The sequence below is a fragment of the Diadema setosum genome, chromosome 20 (assembly GCF_964275005.1).
Source record: "Diadema setosum chromosome 20, eeDiaSeto1, whole genome shotgun sequence".
NCBI lineage: Eukaryota > Metazoa > Echinodermata > Echinoidea > Diadematoida > Diadematidae > Diadema > Diadema setosum.
In genome coordinates, this window is record NC_092704.1 from 18522355 (window position 1) to 18545413 (window position 23059).

General features: G+C 39.2%; 1 long non-coding RNA gene across 2 annotated transcripts; it reads right to left on the reverse strand.

Annotated features, from left to right (window-relative positions):
- Positions 1 to 807: 807 nt before the first annotated feature.
- LOC140243646 (uncharacterized) lies at positions 808 to 23059 on the reverse strand. Of its 2 annotated transcripts, none has more exons than XR_011902236.1 (4): positions 23025 to 23059; positions 9562 to 9666; positions 8524 to 8614; positions 808 to 2529 (listed from the first exon to the last, which is right to left on the reverse strand). It is a non-coding gene; the product is annotated as an uncharacterized lncRNA (long non-coding RNA). The 2 variants fall into 2 exon arrangements; XR_011902237.1 differs by lacking the exon at positions 23025 to 23059 and adding an exon at positions 22986 to 22999.

Genomic DNA, 23059 nt, shown 5'->3' on the forward strand with positions numbered 1-23059 from the left:
AGTCACAATTGTATGCATGTTTAAAGTGGCAGATCGACATAGGGAATATCAACTCCCCCCCCCCCCCCCCCCCCCCCCCCGTGGCTAAAAATGGCAAACAATAACCACTGCTCTCTTCCCTTGTTGTTTCAACCACCAGCCCCTTTACTCATGTATCGACGAGTTGATTGATTGATTGATTTATCAATCAATTGAATGATAAATGGGATGAATGATTTGAATGTTGATTAATTTGGTACCACTACCACATTAATGAATAACTGGCATATGGTATTGATGTGTCCGTGTATTGTGAAAACTGTGCTTTAGAGTTCTTGAAGTAATTACACACTCTAATTCTCACCAATTAATTTCGAAATGGATATCATTGAAATTACAATAAAGCTGACAAAAAATCTCAAGACTATCATAACATAATCAAAGCTTTAAGCAAAAGAGCAATTTGTTTGAATGGGAGCACTTATTTGGACTGCCGGCTGAATTTTCCATCTTCTTTCAATTTGGCGCAAGTCATTTTTCACACAATGGACAAAAAGCGTCAGTGTTCAGCCAAGCGTGAACAAAAATTTGTTTTGTTGATTGCACTTGATAGATGAGACTATTGGGCATCCATAAATATGAATCTTCCATATATTTTGAAATGTAATTTAGACAATTTTTTCAAAAGTGTAACTTTTTTTTTTGATACGCCCTGTAGAACTTAAAACAGAGAAATTATGAGGAGAAAGTTAAATGTTCCTCCATCCTTTATATTGCATGCCACTGTTATTGATTGTTATAATCAGATGAGAAAAGGTTATACTCATTGCCAAGTTTACATTATTTAAATGCAACTTGTATGTCATAATAGCATTTTTAAGACTACAAATGTATGTGGAGACACTTATTGTATTGTATGTGTGAGAAGTTCAATATGAAGAAAGTTTGAAGTTTTCTGTGAGACAATAAATGCCATAGGGTATGTATACTGTATAATGTGTAGGCCTATAATGCCTGTATTGTGTGCCTGTGTGCATAGAACACATATGCAAGATTATGTAATACACATTGCTGACCCATGGACTATTCTGTGTTTGTGTGAGAGTGCACTGGTCAGCGGTGCATTCCAATCTCAGGTTACTGATAGTTGCTTTGGTAACAGGGCAGTAGAGTAGGGTGCGCTGATTGTGCTGCATTCACACCATAACTGGAGCAATAACTTTAATCCTCATTTGCATGTAAATTCTTTATACAAGCTGTTTTTTATCATTTAAGTTTGAACAACTGTATAGGAAAATGAGACTTACAATTGTATGTACAATAATTGTGTTGCGAGCATTGCAAGCTCCATATTGAGTCGTTTATTCCTTCAATGGAAACACAGTAATTGGATTGAAGTTCATAAGTTCATGAATCATAAGATTTGGCCATGAACACCTTTATGTTTATTGGAATCATATCAATACTGAAAATGCTACTCTATTTAACCTTTGGAAGTTTGATGAATTCATTACAAATGGTGTGTTTTTGAACACTTTAGTTTCTTTTATAATGTACATAAAACACATTATATGCAATTGTTATATAGCAAACATAGAAGGCATTTAATTTGATAAGTTTAATGAATACGATATGGCTGTAATTGCTGTATATTATGAATAATAAGTAGGATATGAATTAATATCGTTTGTGTAGTTAGTTAAGGCTAATTATGCATCTTCATTGTAAATAATGCTTTACTTATGAAACTGTATGTTTCTTGTTTATTACAGTGAACCACAAAGTCACAAACGTATGCGGCCACTCACACTATCACAAATGTACGAAGTACACACGCTTGTACACAACCATATAAAGTCGCGTACACTGTACATCTCCATATGAACGTTTTTTCTGTACACCGACGAAATAAACGAACAGTTTGTTCAGCAGAATTTAAAGTACTGTGGATATGAATTCATGATTATTTGTGCATTCCAATGACGATACCCCCCTTATGTAGACCGTTTGTCGGAGAAGCTACACTGGTAATAAGTTAAACCTTGCAATCATGCTATGACTATCTAGTATTGGTAACCAGTTGCATGTATAGTGAGCATTTATCAACCCTATGGCAAGGATGCCAACCTAGGGCTGAAAAGGCATGCTTTTGGTGAAAAAAGAAAATATCAACCAGTATTTCTAACTTTTCTACAAATAGACCTGTGTAGAAATACAATTTGGGAAAAGCAGTATTTTCCATGAAACCTGCAGTATTTGGGCAAAAAAGTATGAAATACATGTACTGCACAAAAGTAAAAGTGGCATCTCTGTTTACAGGGTATTCCTACTTCTCTGAGGCAATGGATGGATTCGACATCACGTTTGTAACTGAATCTTCCTCCCCGACTCTTTGGCATTTTTTTGACACGTCACTTCATGCATGTCCAGTTCTTTCAGGGTGCCCATGCCATCTGTTCCATCTCCAGCACACCAAGCTGCAGTCTCAAGGAGGAATGTCATTTCCACAACATTCATGGTTGATTTGAACAGCTGCCACATACGCCACACCTGACATGAACATGATAATGATGAACAAATTCTAAGTCTCAACAAACTTGCTCTTGGTATAAGTATAAGTTCATTTACAAACCAAGAATAGTTTTTCCCAAAATGCTTAACATCAATTGAATATACTGATGACAGCCATTTTCTATGGGTGACACATCAAACAAGTGAACAAGAATTATTATGCAGGAGAACCCTCCAAAATAATTTTACACAAGTTTCAATCAAATGTTATGTATGGTTTTTGTAATGCTTTCTTAAACACTATAATTCTAGGTTTCCTCACACTCATAAATACATAGAGTCAGCAAATGCAGAAAATGTAGAGAAACACTGTGAGAGAGTTTGATAAAAATTGGACAAGCTTGACAAAAATTATAATTTGATTCTTTCTATGTGTGGCCCTCTCTAGAGAGAACAAATTCTTAATTTTTATGTCTCAATAGAAAATAATTATAACCTTAAAAGGATTTCAGAAAATGAAAGTACTATTGATATAAAAGAGCACTTAAAGGGGAAATCCAGTCCAAATATAAGACAGTCTGATAAGAAAGAGTAAAATATTACGAGTTCAACAGTAAAATTTTGATTGAAATCAGGTGAAAAATAAGGAACAATTTATGACATTTTGAAGTTTCGCCAATTTTTCAGGAAATGGTTCTTGGACAGTCAATATGAATATACTGTACAAATGGCAAAGTGAACATGTCATCCCCTCACAACTTACCATATAGTTTGTACACAAAATTTTGCAATTTCCAGTTTTTCATTCAAATGCAATTATGCCCGAGGCTCAAATCCTGGTATATCTAACTGATCACTATGTTGAAGTTATTCAACCAGGAATAACATCATGTTTCAGACTTCAATGACAGAAACATTGCATTATCATCATTTTTTTTTGTGCAAGATCAATGGAAAATTGTGAGGTTATGACATGGTTAGCTCACTCATTTGCATCATATCCACTGTACAAGAACTGTTATTGCAGAAATTAGCAAAACTTCAAAATGTCATAATCTCCCTATTTTTCATCTGATTTCAGTCAAATTTCTACCGTTTAACTCATACTAGATTTTACTATTTTTTATCAGACTAACTTTTACTTGGACTGGATTTTCCCCTTTAATAGACAACTCCCCAGAAGGCAAGGAGAATAATTTTCTATTACAATCTGCCTCAAACAGGTCAAAGGAATGTACTTTTCATTGAATTCCATTTGTATTTCTCATGAAAAATCTAAGACTTCTGAAATTCCTTTCGTCGTTCTTAAAATACCAATCTACTGCTGTGAAATGAATAATGTTTAGAGAGAGAAGCATTTGCAGAATAAACCAAAAATATAACATTTCAAAACTTATTAACCAATTGCTAGATTTTCCTAAATTTCTCACCTCATGTTTCACTATTCTGCACTTGCTGAATCCTCATCTATGTCTCAAAGTTGCTCTTAAAGACTGCAATAATATAAATGCTTTACAAAGTGAAAGCAATGTCATAGTAAACTAAAAATGCCGCTATGGCGACTGGTATGTCTCCGCCATAATTCATGGTTCTCCAAATAGGTCTAGAGTACTTCTTGACAATGTGAGACGACATAAAATTTCCCTTGACCTGTGACCCTTGCCCTTTGACCCCATGGCTCACAATTCTTCAAATAATCACTAACTGGTAACTTCCTTTGTCATGACAATTCTTTGAGCTACAGTGTATTTTCAAAATATGGGAAAATTGTGACATTTGAACACTTTTCCTACAGAATCATGGTGCAGTAATGAATGTACGTAATAGGGCCTACCTAGTTTTGTTTACAGGACAAGTTCACCTTCATTAACATAAGGATTGAGAGAATGTAGCAATATAAGTAGAACACATCATTGAAAGTTTGAGGAAAATCGGACAATCCGTTCAAAAGTTATGAATTTTTGAAGTTTTTGTGCAGTGAGTCACCGCTGGATGAGAAGACTACTGCATTTTATGATGTCACATGCGCACAACAATATAAGGAAAAAATAAAGAGAATTTCAGAAAATTTTATCTTTTCAAAAAAGTACACATTCCCTTGACTCGTTACTGACATATGTTATGGGTAATATTATTCCCATTGCCTTTAGAAAGAGGCAAGTCAAGTGGTGTTTTATAATGCGAAAAAAATAAAAATATGTTGAATTTTCTTTACATTTTCTTTAAACTGTTGTACTCATATGACATCATGAGCCTTAGTAGTCTCCTCATCCAGCGGTTCCAACACAAAAATTTTAAAAATTCATAACTTTTGCATAGATTGTCCAATTTTGCTCAAACTTTCACTGATATGTTCCACTAATATTGCTGCATTCTCTCAATCCTTATGTTAATGAAGGTGAACTTGTCCTTCAATTCATTCATTGGGTAATCTCCCAGGTTTTGAGAAAAAGTATAACTTCAGCATCAATATTAAAATTTTAGTACTTTAATATGCCCTTTAACCCTCGAACTTAGATTCCATGACCAAACTAGAAATGTCGCTATGGCGACTGGTGTATGCCTCCGCCATAATGCATGGTTCTCCTAATAGGTCTATAGTACAATGTCTTGACAATGTGTGATGAAAGTTTCACACAATTGGCAAAATATTAAAATGACAGGTTTGCCACAAATGTGCTGAATGTTCACTTTCCTAGAACTAGGTTTAATTGGATGAATGATTAAAACGTCAGAGTGCAGGTATTTGGGGGAACTGATGATTTTTACTTGACTTTTGACCCTTTTAATTAATTAAAATTGAAATAATTACCGACCAATTTCTTTGTTGACTTCAATCTCTAAAATTCTTGAAAGGGTGGTTTATACACGATTATTAAAATTTCTCACAAATCATAACATTCTGTCAGATTCTCAGTTTGGTTTTAGAAAACATTACAACACAACCCATGCTTTACTTACTTTTATAGACAAGGTAGCTCATGCTATAGATAGTTTTGAACATACAATTGGAGTTTTTCTTGATTTTTCTAAAGCTTTCGACACGATAGATCATGAAATCTTGTTTTATAAATTGTGTCACTATGGAATCCGCGGGACCCCCTTAGAATGGTTTAAGAGTTATTTAACAGAAAGAAAGCAATTTGTTAATATCAATAGCCATGATTCGCAATTAAAGCCTATTTCATGTGGAGTCCCGCAGGGCTCCCTCTTGGGCCCACTTTTATTTATCTTATACATAAACGATCTTCCAAAATCATCGCAAATTTTGTCATTTATCTGTTTCGCCGATGACACTAGCTTGTTTTTTTCACATTGAGACCCTAATTGATGAATACTGAGCTCAGGTCTGTGCAATCCTGGATTTATGCGAACAAATTATCTTTGAACATAGAAAAAACTCATTATATGGTATTCAGTAATTCCTTGAATGTTGTTCCATATGATATCAAAATAAATGATTTATGTTTAAAGCAGGTTAATAATACAAAGTTTTTAGGGCTTTGGATTGACCAAGAATTATCCTGGAAAACTCATATTAATTTTGTAAGTAAAATTTTGTCTAGAAATATTGGAATCTTGAATAAGCTCAAACATTTCTTTCCTGTTCATATTTTGCAGAGTATATATTCTTGTTTAATATCTCCACACTTTAATTATGGAATTTTGGCATGGGGAAATGCAATTCACTCATTACTAGATTCCCTTCTCCGTATTCAAAAGCGCGCAATAAGAATCATAAACCACGCCGGATATTTTGCCCATACAAATTGTTTTTTCCATCAAAACAGAATTCTGAAAATTCAAGACCTATTTTATTACAATCTCGGAATTTTCATGTATAAACTAACAACTAATGAATTACCATCTGTTTTTATCCACATGTTCAAAAGGAATCGTTCTATCCACTGTTATCCCACTCGCCAGAGTGACGCCTATCACCTTCCCCGTACTCGCACTATTTTTGCAAAGAAAACAATTATATTTACTGGACCCAGATATTGGAATGATCTCCCTCTAGATATCACTTCTTCCTTATCTTTATTCACCTTCAAACGCAAATTAAAACAGTTATTACTTAGTGGATACACACTACCAAATTTTTAGCAACCCTTTTATGCTCCCAGTCTTTTGTCCTTGTCCGCAGCACCAAGTCATTTAAGTTATTTCATGGTACCGATACATCTTTTAATAATATAGCATTTTTGTTATTCAAACACTGCGAGATTTGTATGCAGTCTGGTTTGTGCAATATCTATGTGGTTCATTAGTTATTACTCATCGATTTTTTGTACTTGTGTAATTTTAGTTGGTCAAGACAAACATATCCGTTCTCCGTGTAAAATTATATGCCTATGAACTCGGGAACCTACAGTTTTACAAGCTTTAAAGCTTTTATGTAGGCCCCATCATATTTCTTATACTTACTAGTGACATTTTCACACAATATGACCTTGTACATTTGTGTCAAGTATATTTTCTTTTTCTTTTCTTCTACAATCAAAAGACATGATTGTATATATTTTGTATTCTTGTTTTGTTGTCAATAATTTTGTAATGTCATCATTGAGAAATGGAAATATGAAATAAATTTGAACTTTGAACTTTGAAAAGTTTATGCATTGAGTAATTTTCAAGGTATTGAGAAAAAGTATAATTTCAGTATCAAATGGTAAAATAGTATTATCTAAACCTGGCCTTTGACCTTTGACCTCACAGTTCCAAAGAGAATCACTGTTAGGTAGAACATGCATAAATATGTAAGTTTCATGATAATACCTTGAGTTACTTTTGAGATATGGAGGAAGAAGTGCAATTTAGCACTTTCACTTGACCTTTGACCTTTTGACCTTTGACCTTTTGGCAAGAAACTTCCCACAGAATATATATTGGGTTATACATGCATACATCAAGTTAAAAAAAAAATCCTTCAGGCATTGCATAAATATAAGGAAAGCAGTGATATTTTGAGGAGTTGACCTTGACCTTTGACCCCTTGACCTTTGACCCATGACCCCCAACTTCCCTAGATAATCACTGCCCATCGGTATATGCATATATACTAAGTTCCATGAAGATACCTTGAACCATTTGCGAGATATGGAGAAAAACACGAAATTTCAACCTTTTTTTCACAAAATAACCTGTGACCTTTGACCTTTGACCTCAAAATCCAAACAAAGTATTATCCCCCCAGGATATACCCTCATACCAAGTTTGATGCAAAACCACCTCACGGTTCTTGAGATATCGACAAAAACAAAACGGGACGGACGTAGGGACGGAAGTATGGACGGACGGACGGACGACCCGAAAACATAATGCCTCCGGCCACTTCGTTGGCGGAGGCATAAGAATTTCCCCCAAACCACTATCAGACAGTATATACATGTATGTACTAAGTTTCATTGAGATACATTGAGCCATTTCATGAGATAAAAAATCGAGACAAAAAATAAATTTTAGCATTTTCACTTGACCTTTGACTAAATGGTCCAAAGCTTTTCCGAGAGAATCTTTATTGGATAATACATGTATACACTAAGTTTCAAGAAAATACCTGCAGGCATTGCATATAGATATGGGGGAAATAGTGAAATTTTGAGAATATGACTGTGACCTTTGACCTTGAGCACGTGCACCCAAAAGTTGACAGGAACAACTTTGTCCACTCATGCATACATACAGTGTATGCCAAGTTTTATTAGATTTAACTTAACTTCAGACAATTTTGAAGTTATGCTATCCACGAAATTGATTATGGATGGACGGACAACCTGAAAACATAATGCATCCAGCGATACTTCATGGTAGAGGCATTAAAACAAAGGTTTTATACCATTGTATATCTGAACACATCTGAAAACACACTTGTAAAGATCTTACGTTTCTAAAAGGGCATCCTCAATATCACTGTCATATTCATGCTTGTCAGTTCAGTAAAAGGTAATATGATTTATGTATTCACTTTTTGTCACTCCTTTACGCAGTGAAGTTGCATTCGTATTCACATAAAGCACAGGATATTCTTACCTTGTTTCAGGCAGATTAATACTTTGATGCAAAATGTATGGAGACCTCAAACCAATCCACCCAGCTTACTATGAAGGAAGTGAAATCCTTTCTGTTCCATAGTAAGACATAATGATAAACAACAAAAAAGGAAGTTGATTATTGAAGTTATGCTTGTTAACTTGTTGTACTCTTGTCATGAGTGATGGTTGCAACACTTCCCTCAAGTTGTTGACACATGAAAAAGCCATGGTTAAACTAAAGTCCTCCATTGATACAGAACTCCTACATCCAATCTCATGCCAAATATCTCCTAAACAAGAATGGATATACCAAGGCTCAATACTTAACTTTTTTCTCTTTTTTTTGATGGTGGTGGTCCCCAAATAAGAATCATGAAAAAGATAAAACCGTTTAATATGATTAATTAATGAAGTGAATTGTGACATAGACATGATTTTTCCATGACATCACATATTCACAAAATGATTACCGGTATATCTAACATACTAGGGGTATACATGTACCTACTTCTAATTTTAGATAAATGAAAGTTAGCCATGGGAATAGTTTTGCTGGTTGCGACACATACTGTAGCTGAAATGTGTGCTGTTATCAAGCACGAGTCGCATGGTATTCTCCCATTTCTAGATGAAACAACGAACTGTAAAAGATAGAAAATGTGGTCTTACAATTCTTTTTTTTTTTATTGGTACAATCAGCCATCAAAACATATTATTTCTTAACCAAGGGCGGCCCAAAGTCTATTGGCTCTGGGCCACTGCACCATTGCTAATGCAAAGCCTTGAATATAGCATGGTAGAACAAAGTTCTACAGAGTATTATAACAAACACAGAGCACTTGGTTTGTCATTTAAATGTGTTGGGTTTTTTTTTTTTTTTTTAAAACTTTATGGAAGATAAAGTGACATGCAAAACGTACATCAAGCTGTCTTTGTTTTTCCAAAGCATCAACCTCTCTTGCATTCTTCCGAAACTCTTTTTGGATGCATTTCCTGTAGTAGTTTTTGTCAGAGTATGTTAGTTTGTTGCCCTCACGGAGTAACTGTCGGTACAACCCAAGCACAGCTGTCTTGCACCACAATACACGAACCGTAGACATCATGCAGCATTTACTGTTGGTCTATTCCCAGGTGAGATAGTCTGAGCATTGAAACAATCAAGGGAGGACAAACAAATGATTGATAATGATGATGGTTTTCTAAGTGTCACTTCAAACTTTCAGAAAAGTTTAGTCAAGGAACACAATTTGTCAAAAAATAAATCGGTACATTCATACGGTATTAGAAAATAAGAAATAACTAGAAATGTTGCTATGGCGACTGATGCCTCTGCCATAATGCATGATTCTCCCAATAGGCGTATAGTACAATGTCTTCACAATGTGTGATCCATGACAGTTTCACATAACTGGCAAAATACTGAAATGACATGTTTGTCAGAAATGTCTTGAACTGGGTTTGCTATAATTTTCTAAGAGTGCAGGTACACATATTTGGGGAATTTTGGGGAAGTTTATGCATTGAGTAATTTCCAAGGTATGAAGAAAGAGTGTGATGATGGTACAAAATAGATTTGTGTGTGTGTGTGTGTGTTTGTTTGTTTGTTTGTTTGTTTGTTTGTTTGTTTTTTTTTTTTGGGGGGGGCATTGAAACATGGCCTTTGACCTTTAACCTTTGACCTTCTGGCTGGAAATTTCCCAGAGAATCTCCATTAGGTAATGCATGTATTAAGTTTTGAAACTAATAATACAAGCATTGCATAAATACTAGTATATGAGGGAAATAGTAAAATTTTGAGGAGTTGACCTTGTCCTTTGACCCCTAACTATTGACCCATGACCCCTAAATTCCCTAGATAATCCCTGCCAGACAGTACATGCATATGTACCAAATTCCACGAAGATACATTGAACCATTTGCAAGAAAAGTGATATTGCAACATTTTCACCTAACCTTTGACCTTTTGACCTTTGACCTTATGACATGAAACTCTCTCTGGAGAGTCTTTATGCAGTAGTACATGTCCACACCAAGTTTCAAGAAAATACCTTTGGGCATTGCATAGATATGGGGGTAATTGCAACATTTGTAGCATTTGACCTTGACCTTTTGACCTTTGACCTCTTGCCAATGTCACTAAAATCTACTCAACTAATTGTCCCATCATACATCATCCTTGGACCAAGTTTGGTGAAAGCTGCTTCATCCAGTTTTGAGTTATCACGTAAACAGATAAATTTTAGGATTTGACCTTGATCTTTGAGACCTTTGACCTCTGTCTGATTTCACTGAAAAATTAATCAAGTAATTGTACCATCATACATCATCCTCCAACAAAGTTTGGTGAAATTTGCTCCATCCAGTCTTGAGTTATCGCGTAAACGGATACAATTTCATGATTTGACCTTGACCTTTAGCCGATTTCACCCAAAATCTAATCAAATAATTGCCCCATCATACTTCATACTTGGACCAAGTTTGGTAAAATTCCAGTAAATATTATTCAAGTTATCGCGTAAACGAAAGCGGACGGACGTACGGACGTACGGACGTACAGACGTACGTACGTACGTACGGACGGACGGACAACCCGAAAACATAATGCCTCCGGCACCACTTCGTGGCGGAGGCATAAAAAATAAAGACCAATTATGCTAAAATATCTCCTTCATGGTCATATGAAATAAGTCATCTCATTGCATCTAGTGGAACATGCAAAGGTAATCTAGGGATCAATTTAAAGGAGACCTCCGGATGATTTTTAGATTTTTACATTTGAACAACTATAAATTAGTTATACAGAGGACAGAGTTTCAGAATTTGTGATGATTGGGATGAAAAACTAGAATATTTTCAAAATTTAGAACAAATTGCAATGAACAAGGATGATGACATGGCAGAGTCACCATAAGAATGCATGAGTTGGGGCTCAAGGAAGCAGAACAAAAGAAGAAGGCATGCATAGATTATACACAGGTGAACTCGCAAGCAAGCGGTATTGTAATGGAATTACACTGCTGCATTTCTGAAATATGTGAACCTCCTATGTCATCATCCTTGTTCAGTGTAATTTGTTTAAGGTTTTTCAAAGTATTGTTTCTCTGCTCAAGAACCACAGTAAATTCCACAAATCTATACATGGAGTTGTCGATTTATGTACTACATGATGTGAAATTATGAAAATCGTCTGGAATATCCCTTTAAGCCCATGATGAATTGCCTGCACTGTTTACCTGTAGCTATTCTACATGTATATAGGGTTGTAATCAATAAATCCCCTTTCTATTTTTAGACATCATTACTCCATAAATAACGTACAAACCTACGAGAAACCTCTGCTGAGATTCTGATTATGCATTTCCTTATCATGGTACCAATTTAATACACCTGTCATGATATGGAGATCGTTCTTTTGCAGTTGCAGCACCAATTTTGTGGAATATTACTACTCATTGATTATTACTATGTTGCCACACAAACTTACAGCTGAGACATACACTAAACAATTTGTAGAACTTTGAAAAGTTATACAGGCATCCTCCCCCCCCCCCCCCCAGATGTCTAGGAAGACTTGTAAAGCACATATAGAATCATTTGCACTAAAATGTTAATTCTATTTCCACAACAGTAAAAGCATGGACCTAATATACAAGGACATTCATCGTTTTGTTAAATTAATTCATGCACCTGTACATCTCAAAAACGCAGCAAAGACATTTTTAGCATGCTTCCCAGATGTCTAGGAAGACTTGTAAAGCACATATAGAATCATTTGCACTAAAATGTTAATTCTATTTCCACAACAGTAAAAGCATGGACCTAATATACAAGGACATTCATCGTTTTGTTAAATTAATTCATGCACCTGTACATCTCAAAAACGCAGCAAAGACATTTTTAGCATGCTTCACTGCTTTGATCTCATGATCGTCACTGCCAGCAAGCCGGGAGAAGAACAAGATGGAGATTTGAGAAATCTAGAACTATATGCGCAGAAGAAAATAACTCACAAAAATCAAGTAAAGTGAATGTGCAATTGTGGTGTATGTTAGGAAATCATGCCTCAAAACAATTTCGCTTGGGAGAAGCAGGCAGTTTTTAAAAGAAAGCTAACATTTTGGCAGAATGATTGTCATTTGAGATCTCAATATTTCACTTTTCCGCAGCTTATTCCAGAGCAAAAAGGGACGGTAATGGTAGAGAACAGGTATATCTTTCCATTAGGCAACGTCTTATGCGTGTGCGAAAATGTGCGAATCAGCAATTACCCATCTTTTGACACAAAATTTGTCATGATCTCAGGGGGGTGTTTCATCAACGTTTGTCTGCGTTGACAAGTTGTCAGCGCTGACAATCACCATAGTAACAGTCAGTAACCAGAGCATCTTAGCCAATCAAACAAAGGATTTTGCTGAAATTGTCAGCGTTGACAACTTGTCAGCACTGGCAAATGTTGATGAAACACCCCCCAGGTTTGCTGCTCCTCATCATCTGTATTCATTCAAAGACATTACCGTCTGAAAAAAAAAGAACATCAACGAAACAAGACTGAAATGGGGGAAACAATTCTTTTGTTAGTGACGATACATGATCACACAATCATTATTGTCCAGACACCTTAATGTACATAATCATGCACATAATCATGTGTCGGCGATGATGATTACATCAAAGAAAGACTGCCATGAACAGTCCATGTATATTAGGTCCATGGTAAGAGTAATCATTTTTGGATGTGTACCGGTATATGAATGCAAATTATGCTGGATTAACAGAAACTTTAACAATTAATGCCAGTATGAGAATATGAGAATGCTGATGGAGTACAAAACGGCATTAGCGGTAGTCACTGGACAGTGTCAAATGCATCTGCTGAGCTTGAGCAGAAGTCTACAATTTACAAAAAAAACATGTATACCCCGAGACCGAGCATAATTTGCATGTTTAATCAAGATGTCTTTTGTTAGTCATATTAATATCACAGAAACATGGAAGTTATGCTGAGTTGAGGGGAATGTGCATCCCAATGTCTTTTGTTAAACATTAGTACTTTAGCAATGATTGACGGATGAGGTCACAACAAGAATTTTTGTTTTGAAGGTTTTTTGTGGGCGTATCCAAGTAATCTGAAGAGAAATAGAATAAAAATTATTAAAAAATATATGGATTGTTTCTAGATATTTGTTTCACCTCAAAAGTGGTGTTAACGGTATCATGAATCAACACAAATCAACATGCATTGTATGTCATAAAACCTTACTGCTACTAGACAGCTCAACGCTACGTGGAATGAATTAGGTCAGTCACTGATGTCTAGCGATTCTATAGTTTAGTAATGTACTAGAAATAGAATACCAGTACTAAAATACTTCAGTGCTACAAAGTGGTACATACATTGTAATCAGCATCTGCAGCAGGTCATTCTACGCTACTTCTGTCAATTAAACTATTGTATCCTTCAACATTTCTACGACACCCATTACATTGGCATCACAATCTCTGATGATCTCAAGTGGGAAAAGCATACTGTAGACCTATTGCCAAGACAACCTCAAAAGATAACTGGGTGCTAGTCCACCCTGCTGCAGAAATGCCACTTCTTTTTTCTGAACATCAAGAAAACAGCTTTACTATACAGCGCACTCCTGCTATAACGAATGTGGTTATATCAAAATTCCGGTCACAACAAAGTAAAAATTCAGGCTGCAATATTATCCACTCTCTGTTTATTATTGCTTATTTGTTCGGTTATAATGAAATTTTGATATAATAACAGAAAACTGCTGGTCCCCAGCAGGACTTCGTTATGAGAGTGCAGTCATTTTTTTACTTTAATGGCTCTCATTCCATGAAGTCAGATGCAGTCTCTGCAGAACATATCCCCGACAACAAGATACAGACCGATCTTTCAATCAAACAACAGGAGCATGTATGGTGCAAAAACTTCGAGTTGATCATGATCTGAGTTTAACATGGGAGTCGATGTAAAATGGTGATGTCAGCCAGGCAGGCCATGTTAGTGTAGGGTATTATGGTGCGGGCCTATAATGAAATACCTAACTAAATTATTACTCACCGAGTGGCTAACGGGACTTGGAGCTGAAGGCACCACCAGCAGGAATGGTAGGCGACCGTATCAGTAGAGGAATGCACTAGGGCACCAGAAAAGGTGCAAAGTGTCCTTGTAGGTTGTATTGCACTTCCCGAAATAATATGGACTAACTCCGAATGCACTAAGGGTGTCCGAAGACGACAGTGTCCCACAGAAGTATGTACAAAATATCCAGCAGCAGCGTGGAGTATCCTCCGAGTGCCGCGGCTAGCACAAGCGAGGGTAGAGTCGATCCACAGCTGGAGCGCTGGATAGAAGAACTGCACGGTCCCTAGCTGGTTGTGGTAGAGTCTGCACACCACAGACCACGCGCTAGCAGGACAGAAGCAGCTAGCGATGTGATGGGACGCAGATCGCGTTGAATGCAACGATGTAACGAGGCGCCGATCGCGTTCAGATCGCGTTGAATGCAGCGATGTAACGAGGCGCCGGTCGCGTTGAATGTAGCGATGTTAAGATCCCCAGGTTGGAGTGTAGCCTGAAGAAAGGGCGAGTCGCGATGAAAAGTAGCGAATGCCGCGAAGTACGAAATCCGGGAAAGTGTAATAATCCGTATTGAGTATAATCCGTATGAAATGCCAGTCCACGGCGCGAGGTTTCGTCAGCGCGAGAAGACGTGTGAAGTATACGGACGTAGTATGCGGACGTCAGTGACTCCAACGATTAGGACGTGCTCTCGGGATGAAAGCTAATCGTGAAGTGAGGAAGCGTGGAAAATGAAACAGCGTGGTCGGAGAAAACGTGTCACGGACAGGAGCTTTGAGAGTGGTAATTGGCTGATGAGAATGCACAGCTCGCCACTAATTGGTAGTTTGTTTCCGTGACAGCAAAACAAGGTGTGTGTTTATGAAAATCCGACTAGTGTTGGAATGTGAAATACGCGTAAAACTTTACCTCGGCATGATGACAAAAGCGAAGAATGTAGTGCGCACCTGTCGTGTGCCGGCGCACAAAGAAAGTTCGCATGGATGTTGACAGAATGCTGGGTTGTCAGACAGCATAATTGACAGCAGGCAGACAGTAAAAATACCGAGATATTGGAAACCGCTACATTTAGCCCCCTTCCAGATCGCTAGTAGAAAAGTCAATGGAGTGAAGACTAAAAACAAGCGATCGATACGAAAAGGTAAACCAAGTAGAGGCTGAAAATATCAGGTATCAAAATACATGTATTGAACGTAATGGGCTGGCCAGTGTACGTGCTTACCGCCAGTGCGTGTCGTTCGTGTTGGCTGCTGGAGTGGTGTTGACTGCCGCAGTGTCGTCTGCTGCGGTTGTGTAGGCTGCTGCAGTGTCGTCTGCTGCGGTTGTGTAGGTTGCTGCCGCGGTGTGGTAAGAGGGACGCTCGGTGTGCTCGCTGTGCTCCTGGCAGGGACAGGCGTAGGCTGTTGCCGCGGTGTGGTGAGCGGAATGCTCGTCGTGGTTGTCTCCCTTTTGGCGTTGATCTCCAGAGTGAGATGCTTGGGATCACGCGTGGAGTTGTGTGGACGAGCGGGAGCGTGGGATGTGGTGTTCCGCTTGCGATTGCGTCGAAGATTGCGACGCGGGCCAAAGTCAGGTGTGAACGAGCGCTCTCCGAGAATGGTGACGGGGGGCTTCACCTCCGCCTGTAAATGAAGTGTAGGCGGGGGCTTCGTCTTGTTGGGGGGGAAAGGAGGGAGGGCGCTGACTTCGGCTCCGGTGACGGTCGAGGAGTGTGTGCCGTAGTCGACAGCCCGGTGTTGTCGATCCGAAATGGGAGATCGGCGACCAGTTGTGTCGCTGCCAGAGGGGCTCGTCGCCGCTGAAGTCTGGCTGGGCTGTTTCCCTGGTGCGTTGGAAGTGATTGGTCTCTTTCGCCGCGAGCAGGGTGAGCAGCACTGCCGGGCGGCGTCACCAAACTTCCAATGGAAGTAGCACTCGCTGCCAGCGTGTCGGATTTCGGAAGGAGTTCGCTTCCGCGGCGAGCTGCGCGGCCCGCCTCCATGGCCGCGGTTGCCGCCTCTGGACCGCTGACGAGGACGAGGACGGTATTTCCGTTGCGAACGGCGTGATGTTCGCTGAGACCGTCGTTCGTCCATGCGTGCTACCAGTATGAACAGCTGCTCTGTTAGCAGCAGGACCTGTGCCGTGAGGTTCGCTATGACGTCCGCTGGAGGGCTGGTGGTAGCCATTGTATTCGTCGAAGTGAAGGGTGAGGACGTGTAGAATGGGACGTGAAATTGGCCCTATACGATCACGTCGGGGTCACCAATGTAGGGTATTATGGTGCGGGCCTATAATGAAATACCTAACTAAATTATTACTCACCGAGTGGCTAACGGGACTTGGAGCTGAAGGCACCACCAGCAGGAATGGTAGGCGACCGTATCAGTAGAGGAATGCACTAGGGCACCAGAAAAGGTGCAAAGTGTCCTTGTAGGTTGTATTGCACTTCCCGAAATAATATGGACTAACTCCGAATGCACTAAGGGTGTCCGAAGACGACAGTGTCCCACAGAAGTATGTACAAAATATCCAGCAGCAGCGTGGAGTATCCTCCGAGTGCCGCGGCTAGCACAAGCGAGGGTAGAGTCGATCCACAGCTGGAGCGCTGGATAGAAGAACTGCACGGTCCCTAGCTGGTTGTGGTAGAGTCTGCACACCACAGACCACGCGCTAGCAGGACAGAAGCAGCTAGCGATGTGATGGGACGCAGATCGCGTTGAATGCAACGATGTAACGAGGCGCCGATCGCGTTCAGATCGCGTTGAATGCAGCGATGTAACGAGGCGCCGGTCGCGTTGAATGTAGCGATGTTAAGATCCCCAGGTTGGAGTGTAGCCTGAAGAAAGGGCGAGTCGCGATGAAAAGTAGCGAATGCCGCGAAGTACGAAATCCGGGAAAGTGTAATAATCCGTATTGAGTATAATCCGTATGAAATGCCAGTCCACGGCGCGAGGTTTCGTCAGCGCGAGAAGACGTGTGAAGTATACGGACGTAGTATGCGGACGTGAGTGACTCCAACGATTAGGACGTGCTCTCGGGATGAAAGCTAATCGTGAAGTGAGGAAGCGTGGAAAATGAAACAGCGTGGTCGGAGAAAACGTGTCACGGACAGGAGCTTTGAGAGTGGTAATTGGCTGATGAGAATGCACAGCTCGCCACTAATTGGTAGTTTGTTTCCGTGACAGCAAAACAAGGTGTGTGTTTATGAAAATCCGACTAGTGTTGGAATGTGAAATACGCGTAAAACTTTACCTCGGCATGATGACAAAAGCGAAGAATGTAGTGCGCACCTGTCGTGTGCCGGCGCACAAAGAAAGTTCGCATGGATGTTGACAGAATGCTGGGTTGTCAGACAGCATAATTGACAGCAGGCAGACAGTAAAAATACCGAGATATTGGAAACCGCTACATTAGTAAGTAGCCACGCCATTTCTTCTCTAACAAAACTGCGCAGCAAAAAACAGCGAACAATAAACTGCATGTCACATGAGCCTATATGAGCGATCAACCAATTGGATAGCGCTAGAATCTTTTCCAGTGTTGACTGTTGTGTTGTTTACCCAGGTGGCAGTACAACCCCGGGGCGCTGTAACCAGTTAGTACTGGTACAGCGCCCCAGGGTTTAATAGTGGCAGTTGACTCTCTAGTGCAGTAAACTAAGACCCCGTTTACAGTGCGAGGCCGGGCTCGGCCGCGGCTCGGCCGCGGCCGAGACCGGCCTCAATTGCGCGGCCGAGCCTCGCAATTTTGTCCGTTTACACTGCTGGGCTCGGCCGCGCTTTCGATTCAAACCTTTCATTATTTGGTCGTAGTGGCGCTCTGCTTGTAAACTAACGCAATTTGGTACTGTCTGGTTTTCAGACCCTTTGCCAACTGAATTCCGTGGCGACGAAGTCGCCGTTCAGGCAAAGGCCTTTGCCGAAGGAAAAAATCCTTTGCAGGACAAAACCACCTTAAACTATACTAGTTTTCGACATTGAGGGGTTTAATATCCTGAACAGCGAAAGATACAGGCAGAGGGTTTGGAAGCCAGACTAAAACTGGCCGCGCAATTGGCCTCGCATTTGGCCCAGTTTGCGTTTACACCAAGAAAATGCCGGGCTCGGCCGCGGCTCGGCCGCGGCCGAGACCACCTCCAGAGCGAGGCCAAATGCGAGGCCAATTTTGGCCTCGCATTTGGCCTTTTGCGCGTTTACACTGAAGCGGGGCTGGACTCGGCCGCGGCCGAGCCGCGGCCGAGCCTCGCACTGTAAACGGGGTCTTAGTACCGGTATTGACAATTTTAAATTTTTAGTAAAGATGATCTAACGTTAATAACCACTGTGCACTTGATTAGCCCACAGGACAGTCTCACAGACGCATGATAGCATGCATGGTATCCCTGTTGCTGTCGGTACACAAGTGTCGCCTCTGGTAGGGCTAGCCTAACTGCAACCAACCCAAATGCGAATAACTGTGTACAAGTCCTGAGCGCCCCGGGGTTAGGGCTATATAGACATAAATTATGATGCACTAGGCTGCTGCAGGCGTGTCTTCATCAGCACGAAGTTCGAACTAGCGGGATATTTTGCGGTCTGGGAAATTTAGCCCGATATTGCGAATGTGCATCTTCATCAGCTTGAAACAGCCCGAAATTTGACGTATGCATGCTTTGCATCACTCTTTAGTTCGAAAGTCCATTTCCCTGTACAAATCTCCCGTATGTAACAATACACAACAGACTGGTATGGACACGTGTTTACAAAAGGTACAGTAGGTATCAGAAGTCACAATTTCGATCGACTCACGATCATCGCAACGATCTTGATTGTGTACACGATACATGTAATGGGCAATTCCACGGTAACTGACGTTACGCGGAAGGATTTCCATGAAATTGTTTACGTTGTAGTTTTGTGAATGAAAGCACCTGGAGCTTGTAATTAGCATTGATGAATGAGTTCATGAGAGTGAAGGAATTGGTGGAAAGTTTTTCCCTCAAACTGCATTTCTTATCACATAGCAAGTGAAAATGTGTCGGTAACTGACATTACGGAAAAAGGACATGGGAAATTATGGTGTAGATTTAAATGGAAATATCTCATGTCCCTGACTTCTAACCTTAAAATGTGTTTAATATGGCAATATACGTAGGTTCTTAGGAACAGGTGTGCAAAATAATGTGCACTTTAGAAATATTCTTTTAGCACCATGCCAATTTCAGTGAAGGCATGACGGTAACTGACGTTACGCTTACATTTGCCATAGGGTTTACACATGCAAAATCATGATTGGGAATAGTTTTGTGATATTTTATAATTCTGACCTTTCAGAGTGATTTGTTTGATATGGAATCATACCTTGGTTCATCAATTACAAATACCAAAATGAAATGAAACATTAGTCCATTTTCTTTGTGTTCTATGAAAACTTAAAGGTAAACATGTTAGTAACTGACGTTACGTAACTGACATTACACACACTTTTGCTATGGGGTTTACATAGACCTGATTTATTTACCAGGTTATTATACTGCTGCAGTATACCAGTAACAATCCCAGGCATTCAATTAGCAACAAATTAAAACAAAATCTAAAGACACAAATGGGGTGGGGCCCTTAGGGGGCAAGCTCCCCCCCCCCCATGCCATAGCACAGTTGAGCAAAAATAATGTAAATGCACCAGAGGATATTTCTTGACATTTGTCTTAAGATTGAATGCTTATTCAACAGTTCTGATTACACAGAGCCATTTAGATTTAGCAGTTCCAAGTATAGATATTGACATAACTAAGGTTTTTGTTTGTTTTTTTTTTTTAAATGAACAGGAAAGTTTCTATCTAGAGTGCCCCACCCTGCAGTACTACACAAAACACAAATATTTTTGTGTGTGAAAAAAATATCTTTCAGGTCATGGGAAAAAAACACATATAAACATCAACTCATAAATATGCATAAATATGTAAGAAATCTACTGTGATATATTTCTTCTTCTTTTCTTTATTTTACTCCTTCTCCTTCAAGGCATTGTTAGGGCCACAAATAAATGAATTAAAAAAAAAATGATCTCCATCATCAATTGATTTAAATGAATAGTGTTACACTTTTAATATTTTTTCTGTGAAGAAGAAACATTATGCTAATTTTCTGGTCAAAAGGGCATTATTGGTTTATTCCTTGCTTGAAATAATACAATTGTTTTTCTTCTCCTTTTCACTGGTATATCAAGGCTTGCAAATACATCTCAGATACCAAGAAATAGAACTTTGCAACTAAAGAATTCTAAGATCAATATAAACGAATCTTCCTGTTCATAATTATCATGTATTACAACATGTCCCTGCATGAATGAAATAAAGTAATCAACAAATCTGAACAATTTTTTTTTTTAACCCTAGAATTACCTCTCACTTTGAGCAACATCAGTGTTAAGTTTCAAACACAGTACATGCCATATGTACCATAATACAAGATGTGCCATATTAACTAAACCACACATTTAAGTGCAAGCGAAGAAATATATCTGTTTGTGCATTTGCCTTCAGGTAGAAACTTCACTTTTAGAAGCTTCCAGAAAAAGAGAAAAATGCTAGCAAAAGCAATCATTAGTAAAGATTATAAAATTATTGGTATACAGCTGTACACAAGCTTTTTAATAGAAAAGGGTGGTTACCATGCAACCACATCATTGATTAGGCCTTGCGCCTACAAACTTTGGTAGCTTTATCTTGTAGGACTGTGAATGTACTGCATTATAGTAATTTGAGTGCATATATTGCATGTGGTATACCTAAACTTTCAGATGATTTAACCTTGTGCTGAACTTGTGCTGAACCGAAAATCAAAAGCTAAAGCCTCCTCCCCAAAAAATGATACTTATAATAAGTAAATAAATAAATAAATTAAAATAAAATAAAACGGAAACAAAAATTATCCATGGACATACCATGTGATCGTCCATGAACCTTTGACTTCCCAGATGTATTGAAATGGCCTAAAGTCAAAAAATTTGCCTCTGTTATAATTACTGTCATGGTAACTGACGTTTGTACTGGTATATGACGTTTCGGTAAGTGACGTTACACATTTTGAAGTGTTCATTTTGACTCTTCAGTATGCCAAGACCACAAGTAAATTTATCCTTATTTCTGGTATTGAAAGGAAGGCATATGGGCATACATTAGAAATCCCAACTTACATCATACAGCTCACTTTCTTCGATGAATAAAGTTAAATATTCCTTGTTTTTGGTAACTGACGTTACATCCATCATTGTCAAACTAATTAAAAGTTTTTATCAAATTCTTTAAAGCAACCAGCTGCGCCGGTCCCGAGCATTTCGTTATAACGGGAGTGCACTGTATACTAAGTTAAATACATGTACACAGCTACCCTAAGACTAACTACACGCAGCCGCTGTCGCTTTGCGACAGCGGCTGCACCTCTACTCCTTCGCAGACGTTGTTATTTTCAGCGGTGGGTGTACGTTTCCTTCATGAATATCTTTATTAATCGTGGAAAACTAAAATATAAGGAATCCCCGTAATCTATGACAATCATTCAATAATCGGTATGCGTATTTTTTTTTTTATTACGTCAAAAACCCACCGAAATCCGTCCTTAAAAATAAAATCAGGTCTGTAAGCGTCCATATTGCTTCACTCCTCATCTTCTGCGTGTTACTGAATAGCAATCACTCTCCTATACTACAACGTAGCTAGTCGGAGCGGAAGTGGATGAGCTAGTCGGAGTGGAAATGACGTCAAATCATGAGAGCAGCACGCGCGGAAATACATGTACTAGAAGACGACAAGCTTTACGTAACACAAGAAACGCACGGGCGTACGTAAAATGCTACCACGGTACCTCGGGTTGAGCGTTCGTGGTAGTTCGTTGATTTTGTGAATCATCACGTCACAATCTACTCCGAAAAATTCAACAATAAATAAGGTTTGGATACCAACAAAACACCAAATTCAACTCAACCATCAGCAAAATACGATATAGGTGGGTGGTATTACTGTTAAAATCAAGCAAAATAAAAGACATTTTTGTGGTCTTGCCGTCAAAAGCGACGGTCGTTTACAACGTTTAAACACTAGTACATGTCAGACTGCTGTTTGCACAGCGGTCTGGTCAGGCTACCCTGTGATAGCCCGACCAGACGCTGTTATAATACGTTGTGCGAATACATACGTACAGCGACTGGGCTGTGGAGAGCCTGTGCTGTGTATAGTTACCCTTAACTATACACAGCCCAGTCGCTGTACATGGTACCTCATAGTCATAGCGTAACAGCGTCTGGTCGGGCTAAGTTACCCTAAGACCTAACATCAACATGATCAAAGATTCTAAACTCCATAGGATCTTTGCTTACATGATTACACAATCTCGATTACTCACCCATCCCCAATCACAATTACCCAATCAAAGAATGCTTACTCTGCATATCTTATCTTCAACTTGGCTGCTCGAAG